Source organism: Oenanthe melanoleuca, chromosome 7, assembly GCF_029582105.1.
Source record: "Oenanthe melanoleuca isolate GR-GAL-2019-014 chromosome 7, OMel1.0, whole genome shotgun sequence".
NCBI lineage: Eukaryota > Metazoa > Chordata > Aves > Passeriformes > Muscicapidae > Oenanthe > Oenanthe melanoleuca.
The window spans coordinates 26,066,384-26,072,383 of record NC_079341.1 but is presented as its reverse complement, the minus strand read 5'-3'; the positions used below and the strand labels follow the sequence as shown (position 1 = coordinate 26,072,383).

The window sequence follows — 6,000 nt, the reverse complement described above, 5'->3', positions numbered from 1 at the left end:
GCTCATAATTTTCCAAGATGAAATCCTGCCTGTTAATATATAATACAGAATCAACCAGTTGGTTGTTAAGACTCATTTGGAGTCGGTGATTTGGATACTCGGGTTTGGGTGGGCTGCTGTTTGCTGTGTTGCCATTCAGTGTTAGCCCTCCCATTGCATTCTGTAAGAGCTTCCATTAATTTCAGTAGAAATCTGTATTTGGGGTGAAGGGTGACCTAATCTTTAAAAAGGATCTTAATCCACTTAGCCTTTAGTGCAAAGCTCAGCATTTTTTCCTTGTCAGGAGCTGACTGCATTCCTAACCTTGATGTGTCACTTTCCAGTTGGCTTAATATTTGAGTGAGGATAAAAGGAAATGTTTTTCAAATATGAAAGAACCCACGCTGGTGAGGTATGTGCACGTGCAATGTGCAAGTATATTAAAAAAAAAAGAGATATGAGCATAATTGTGTTTGGATGGTGGAAAAAAGATAAAATAATATCAGCAGATGACTATAGAGAACAAGCACAGGAAGAGGTAAATAAATCCATTTGAAACAGCATAAATGGGACACAATGAGGGAAGCGGAAATGTGGATGAAATGTTGTTTAATGTAAATTTAAGTGCAATACAAAATAGGACTCTTGTAAGTTTGATCTGTAAATGTCTCTTCCCAGAGGGCTGATGGCAGCCAGGAAAAATACAGTCCCTGATGGAAATATAAGACCTGGTGCCCATGTCTTGCTAAGACCTGAGCTGATCTTCCAGGCTACTGCATTAAATCTAGTACAGCTCAGAAAGCATGGAAAACTGTTGCCAGTAGCCTGTGTTCAGTTTTGGGGGGGTTTCAGCTCAGACTCTGGCCACAAAACAAAGAACACCACAATTAACACTAATTGTGCCTTCCTTGATGTTTGGTCAGGGAGGATGAACCATTCCTGCCTCCCTGGAGCAGTCACTCCAGGTCAGGGGAAGAAGCCTGTGGGGATGTCGCATGGCTCCTTCCTGCCAACGGGAAATCTCGAATCCAGCCCAATTCACACTGCCTGAGGACTGACTACCTGCTTTGTACGGGATGTTTCTCCTTGGGTGGCCAAATGGCTGCAGGGAGCGAACACACGCGGGTGAGCCCGTGTGTACACGATGGGCCTTGAGGCCATTTGCTCATTTCCCTTTAATCAAAACCTTCTGCTCTTGTGTTTTCTTTTCTGTTTGGTGACTGAAGCGCAGCTTCATGTGCCTTCACGTGGGAGTTAAGTGGGTCAGTGGGATGCTTTGTTCGTGGCAGCTCTCACGTGGAAAAAGTCCGATGCAAAACGCTGAGGCTTGGCAGGAAAGTGCCAATTAAAGATAGCAGTGTGGGAGCACATTGTGTGAGCTGAGAGTGCTCAAATCTGGGGCTGTGACAACTGCCATGTGCAAAGGAAAGAACGAGGAATTTATCAATTTCACGCTGATCTGAAGTACTTGTGCTTTCCCTGTCTCAAGTGTTATTCTCATGCAGTATGGGCAAGGAGCTTATTCCCTGTTTTTCAGGTAAGTGAGGGGTAGAATAGATAAGTCACACAGGGGATCTGTGCCAGAGTGGGATCAGCAGCACTCAGAAGTTGGGTACTTGGACTTCATGTTGGCCCATGGTATTTGTGCCAGCAGCAGTCCAGTCTTCTCCTCAGCATGGCACAAGGCTTGATGTGTGCAGATGTAAGTGCCAGGAGATGGCAAAGGGAGAGACGTATTGCTATCTTGAGTCAAGTGAAGCTGTTCTCCCCCTTAGCCATGCAGGCAGTCAGGTTGGGACAGCAAATAAAGGAAATGTGGATAAGTCTGCATAGAGTGAGCTCAACTCTAAGAAAGCAACCCAGGGACAGCCAGGCTTTGGCACTGCTGTCCTCTGCTGTTATGAGCAGCTACATCATCATACTGTCATTCATAAATAAAAACATTTCTCCTTGAAGCACCAGACTGTCAGATTCCCTACCAGATGTTGTGCAAAAGGGCCCTGAAGGGAAAGGGAAGAGCAGGTCATTCAGGTAGAGTCAGTGTTTCTGCTGAAATACAGCCAGTCCATCCATCTGCTTCCCACTAGTTTTATTGATGTGTTTTTATTTGAAAGAGCAGTGTTGGTAATTGAAAGCTAGACTATCCTTACATTTCTTTATTTTAAAAAGCTTTCTGACTTTGCTTTGCCCTTAGTTGGAGCTTTCTGTGTCCTTGCTGCAGATGTCCATAAGTTCATCTTTTTTGTCACCTTGCAAATGAGCTGTGCTTTGTTTTGCAGTTGTATAAGCACACAGCTCCTTGTGTCCAACCAAACCTTTCTCAACAAGCAGGGAACAGTGTACTTTGCAGGTGGACTGATTAGAGAGATGTGTGTAGCTTCACTGGGAACAGTATCCTCTCAGGAGACTTTTCCACTGCATTGTTTTGTTTTGGAGACAGGTAAGTAAATCTGGAGATCTTTCAGAAATGAGAGCATACTAAAAAGTACCTTTTTAATGGTTTGTTATGGATAGGGGTACGGCCAAATGTCTGCTGCTGAGCCACTGGTAGTGAAGGCCTGGTCAAGCAGTCTCATGTGATGGTAGCAGCTCCTCCAGTGGTTACTTCAATTTCCTTCATTTAGAGAGTCCTTCCTGTACCCCAGGATGAATCCCCAAGGACTCCTTAGCAACAGCACAGTCGTTAGCTAACCATAACTTTGGAGAAGCTGAGTTATCCCTGCAGACTGGACTCCATGCAGAAGCTTAGATCAGGTTGCCCTGGGGGTGTCCTGCCGTGCTTCATGGTGGGTTTCCACTGGGAGCTGTCGCAGGCAATGGATGTGCAGGTCTGTCACAGGTGTGCCAGAACTAATGCACAGTGATGGCCCTGGGAAAGCTGAGAGGCTGTGCTGTGCAATCGAGGGCAGAATTAAGGAATACTGAGATTAATGCTAAGAAAACTAAAGGGCAAGAATCAGAACAATGATTTCACCTCCTACTTTTAAAAAGTTGGAAGAAAACCTGCAGGTTACAATTTATTTTGGACTTCTTTTTCTAAAGAAAACGAGTCTTTTATGACCAATCTGTCTGTTTCTATTCAACTGTCAGGCTAACCCCCTCCTTTTTCTTTCTCAGTGTTTAGGGGGGAGGAAACAATCTCAAGTTTCATGAGAAATGGAGGAGAGAAATAATCATTGCTGGCCTGAGGGGAAGGCCGGAGGGAGCTTGGGCGTGGTGTGATCCCTTGTGATGGAAGGCTGCCCTTCCATCTGCACGGGGATACAGCCCTGGACTAACCCCAGCGTGCTGCCCATGCCCCTGGAGGGGAGTGGCACAGGACACAAAGGAAGGTAGGGCTGCTGAGAGCAGGGCGGATTAGAGGGACAAAGAACAGAGACCTGTGAGCAACCAGGCGTCATTAGTGCTGCTGCTCATGGAACAATTTGGTTGTCTTGAATAGAGGCATAAACTGTTCTAAAAGTCTCTGCAGGGAGCAAGGAAACAGTGATCTAGTAACAGGAAAAAAATCCAAACATTAAAGCTGATTATGTGACAAATTTATTTTTGTGCCAACTTTACCTGCTTTAAAATGAAAATGTGAAGAAAACACATAAAGACCATGTCCAATGTCCACAATCTGTCAGTTGCACAATGAGGAAGCTTCTAAGTTTTGTGCAGTTGTTGTCTCTCGATGTCCTGGAGCAAAAGAGAGAACAAAAGCCATATTTTCTGTGCAAGTTTTACCTAGGAGGGGAGAAAAAAAATACTTTAACCTATGCCAGCTGCATTTCTCAGCTTTTCCTTATAAAGCTTTAGGCTGCCAAAAAGTGAACGTAGAATCACCAGAAGTAAGAATCTCTGAAAAAAGGGCAAACATACAATTATATCAGAAGGCAGTTTTGGGAAATCTCCAAAGTAAATGCCACTTTGTTGTAATACTGAAGAGAATAAATTCACAGCAAATGTGTGATACACAATAAACCATAAATGTGTGATACTAAGTTATTGATTTCTTACTAAAACTAAACAAAATATTGCTTATCATAACTCACCTAACTTAGTACTATTCAGTTTTTATCTCATTTTCTTGCTCAAAATGAGCAAGGTTTTTGTGAAGGTATTTTGGGAACAGAGTGGGAACTATCTAGATTCTCTGAGACAACTTTGCCTGTAGTTCTAGCAGATCCAGATGAAGTGGAATGATTGGTCCCTTATTAATGCACCCCTGATTTCTGTCCTCAGATGCTGGGAGACTGCAAAACAGGAGAAGGGCGAACTACTGGAGGAGTCCTGTTTGCAGAACTGCAAACACTCAGGCACATGGGCTGTGCCAAGCAGAGCTGTTGTGTCTCCACTGTGGGTAGAGCTTAGCCAGTTAGGGCTCTCAGGAGATTAGCTACTGCCTGGGGGTGAGAACCATGGTAATTTCTAAAGCTGGTTTGTAATCACCTGCTTTCAGTTTGCTCAGAGCTGGCATCCTTTTAAGCACTAATATCCCCAGCTTTCTCTTGACATCTGTGCAGGCTGTTCCAGACACTCAGCCTGTGCCGGTGGCTTCACCCAAAGCAGCAGTTAGCTATTGCTCTGCAACCTGACGGCACAGAAGAACAAACTGGAAAATCTAGGATTTTTTGGAGGGGGCTTGCCAAAAGTCATTGCTGTGCCAGAGCCGTGAGCCAAGGAGAAGGGTATGTTTATTTCACAAAATTATGAATGAAAATCAATAATTTGTTCCACATCCAGCTCCCTCATATTTTGGTGGCTCAGACTTAGTGCTTGTTGGGAGCTGCAGTGTTACAGAGGTCAGCTTCCTTCAGCAGCACAGAGGACAAGGACAGTGGTGGTCTGAGGGGACACAGAGGTTCATTCCCCACAACCAACGGGAGAAAAGCAGTCATGAGCCCAGGGAACAAGATGGTCAAATACATCTTGGTAAAGAGCTTAGGCACAGGGCACTTACTTACTATTCTCACCTCAGTTATAGAATTTTCCACAAAGGAGAAGGAATTAGTTGCTTTTAAATGCACCTTTTAAACTAAGGCTGCACAAAACAGACATGGAGTGGGTCTAGTGGAGGGCAGCATAGACGATTAATAAGAGACTAGAGCATCTGTGGTATGAGAAAAGTCTGAGAGAATTGGGGCTGTTCAGCCTTGAGAAGACAGAGGGGGACCTCATCCATTTCCATTAATATCGAACACGGGATACCAGGAGGATGGATCCAGGCTCTGCTCGGTGGTGCCCAGCAACAGAACAGGCAACGGGCAGAAACTGATGCAGGGGAATTTCCACCTGAACATGAGGAAGAACTTCTTTAGCGTGCAGTGACCGCGCACTGAACAGCTTGTCCGGAGTCACTGTGGAGTTTCCCTCGCTCCAGAGCTGTCATGGCACAGTGCTGCGCCCTGTGCTCTGGGATGGCGCTGCTGGAGCACGGAGTTGGAGCGGTGTCCCGCTGAGGCCGGTTCCAGCCTGAGGCACCCGGTGTTTCTGTGGCACACACCGCTCGTCCCCGGGGCCTCTCCAGAAGAGGGCAGCGCGGCCACAGCCGCACGGCAGCGCCGAGCCCTCACGGCAGCGCCGAGCCCTCACGCCCTCCGCGCGCAGCGGGCGGCATTCCCGGGAGCGCGCGTATCCGCGCTCCCCGGCGCGGCTCCCGGCGGGCGGGGTCGCCATGGCGACCGGGCGCGCCGTAACGGCCCCGCGCATGCGCACGGTGCGCGCTGACCTCACCGCGGTACCAGCGGCCGCAGGGCGGCGCCGCGCCGGCGCGCGGGGCGGGGCGGGGCCGGCGCGGGCGGCGCGTGCGCGCTGGGTGCCCCATTCTTCCCGTGGTCAGCGGGGCGCGCGCGCGGCCATGGAGCGGAGCGGGCGCCGCCGCCGCCGGCTCTGAGGGAGGGAGACGCGACAGGGACGAGGGAGCGCGTCCGCCCGGCCCCCGCCCCGCAGGTACCGCCCGCGCCCGCACCCCGGGGGGATGCGGGGAGCGGCGCGGCCGGGGGGGCTTTGTGTGCGGTGCCGCCGCCGCCGGGTGACCGC

The 6,000-nt window shown here is 48.7% G+C and overlaps 1 protein-coding gene across 1 annotated transcript in view; it reads left to right on the top strand.

The window, feature by feature from the left end:
* The first annotated feature begins 5,774 nt into the window (after positions 1-5,774).
* The window catches only part of CLASP1 (cytoplasmic linker associated protein 1), a 167,307-nt gene continuing 167,081 nt past the window's right edge, over positions 5,775-6,000 (top strand). The window contains exon 1 of the mRNA XM_056496335.1: positions 5,775-5,910. The gene's annotated coding sequence lies outside the window, so the exon portion shown is untranslated. The remainder of the gene's footprint in view (positions 5,911-6,000) is intronic.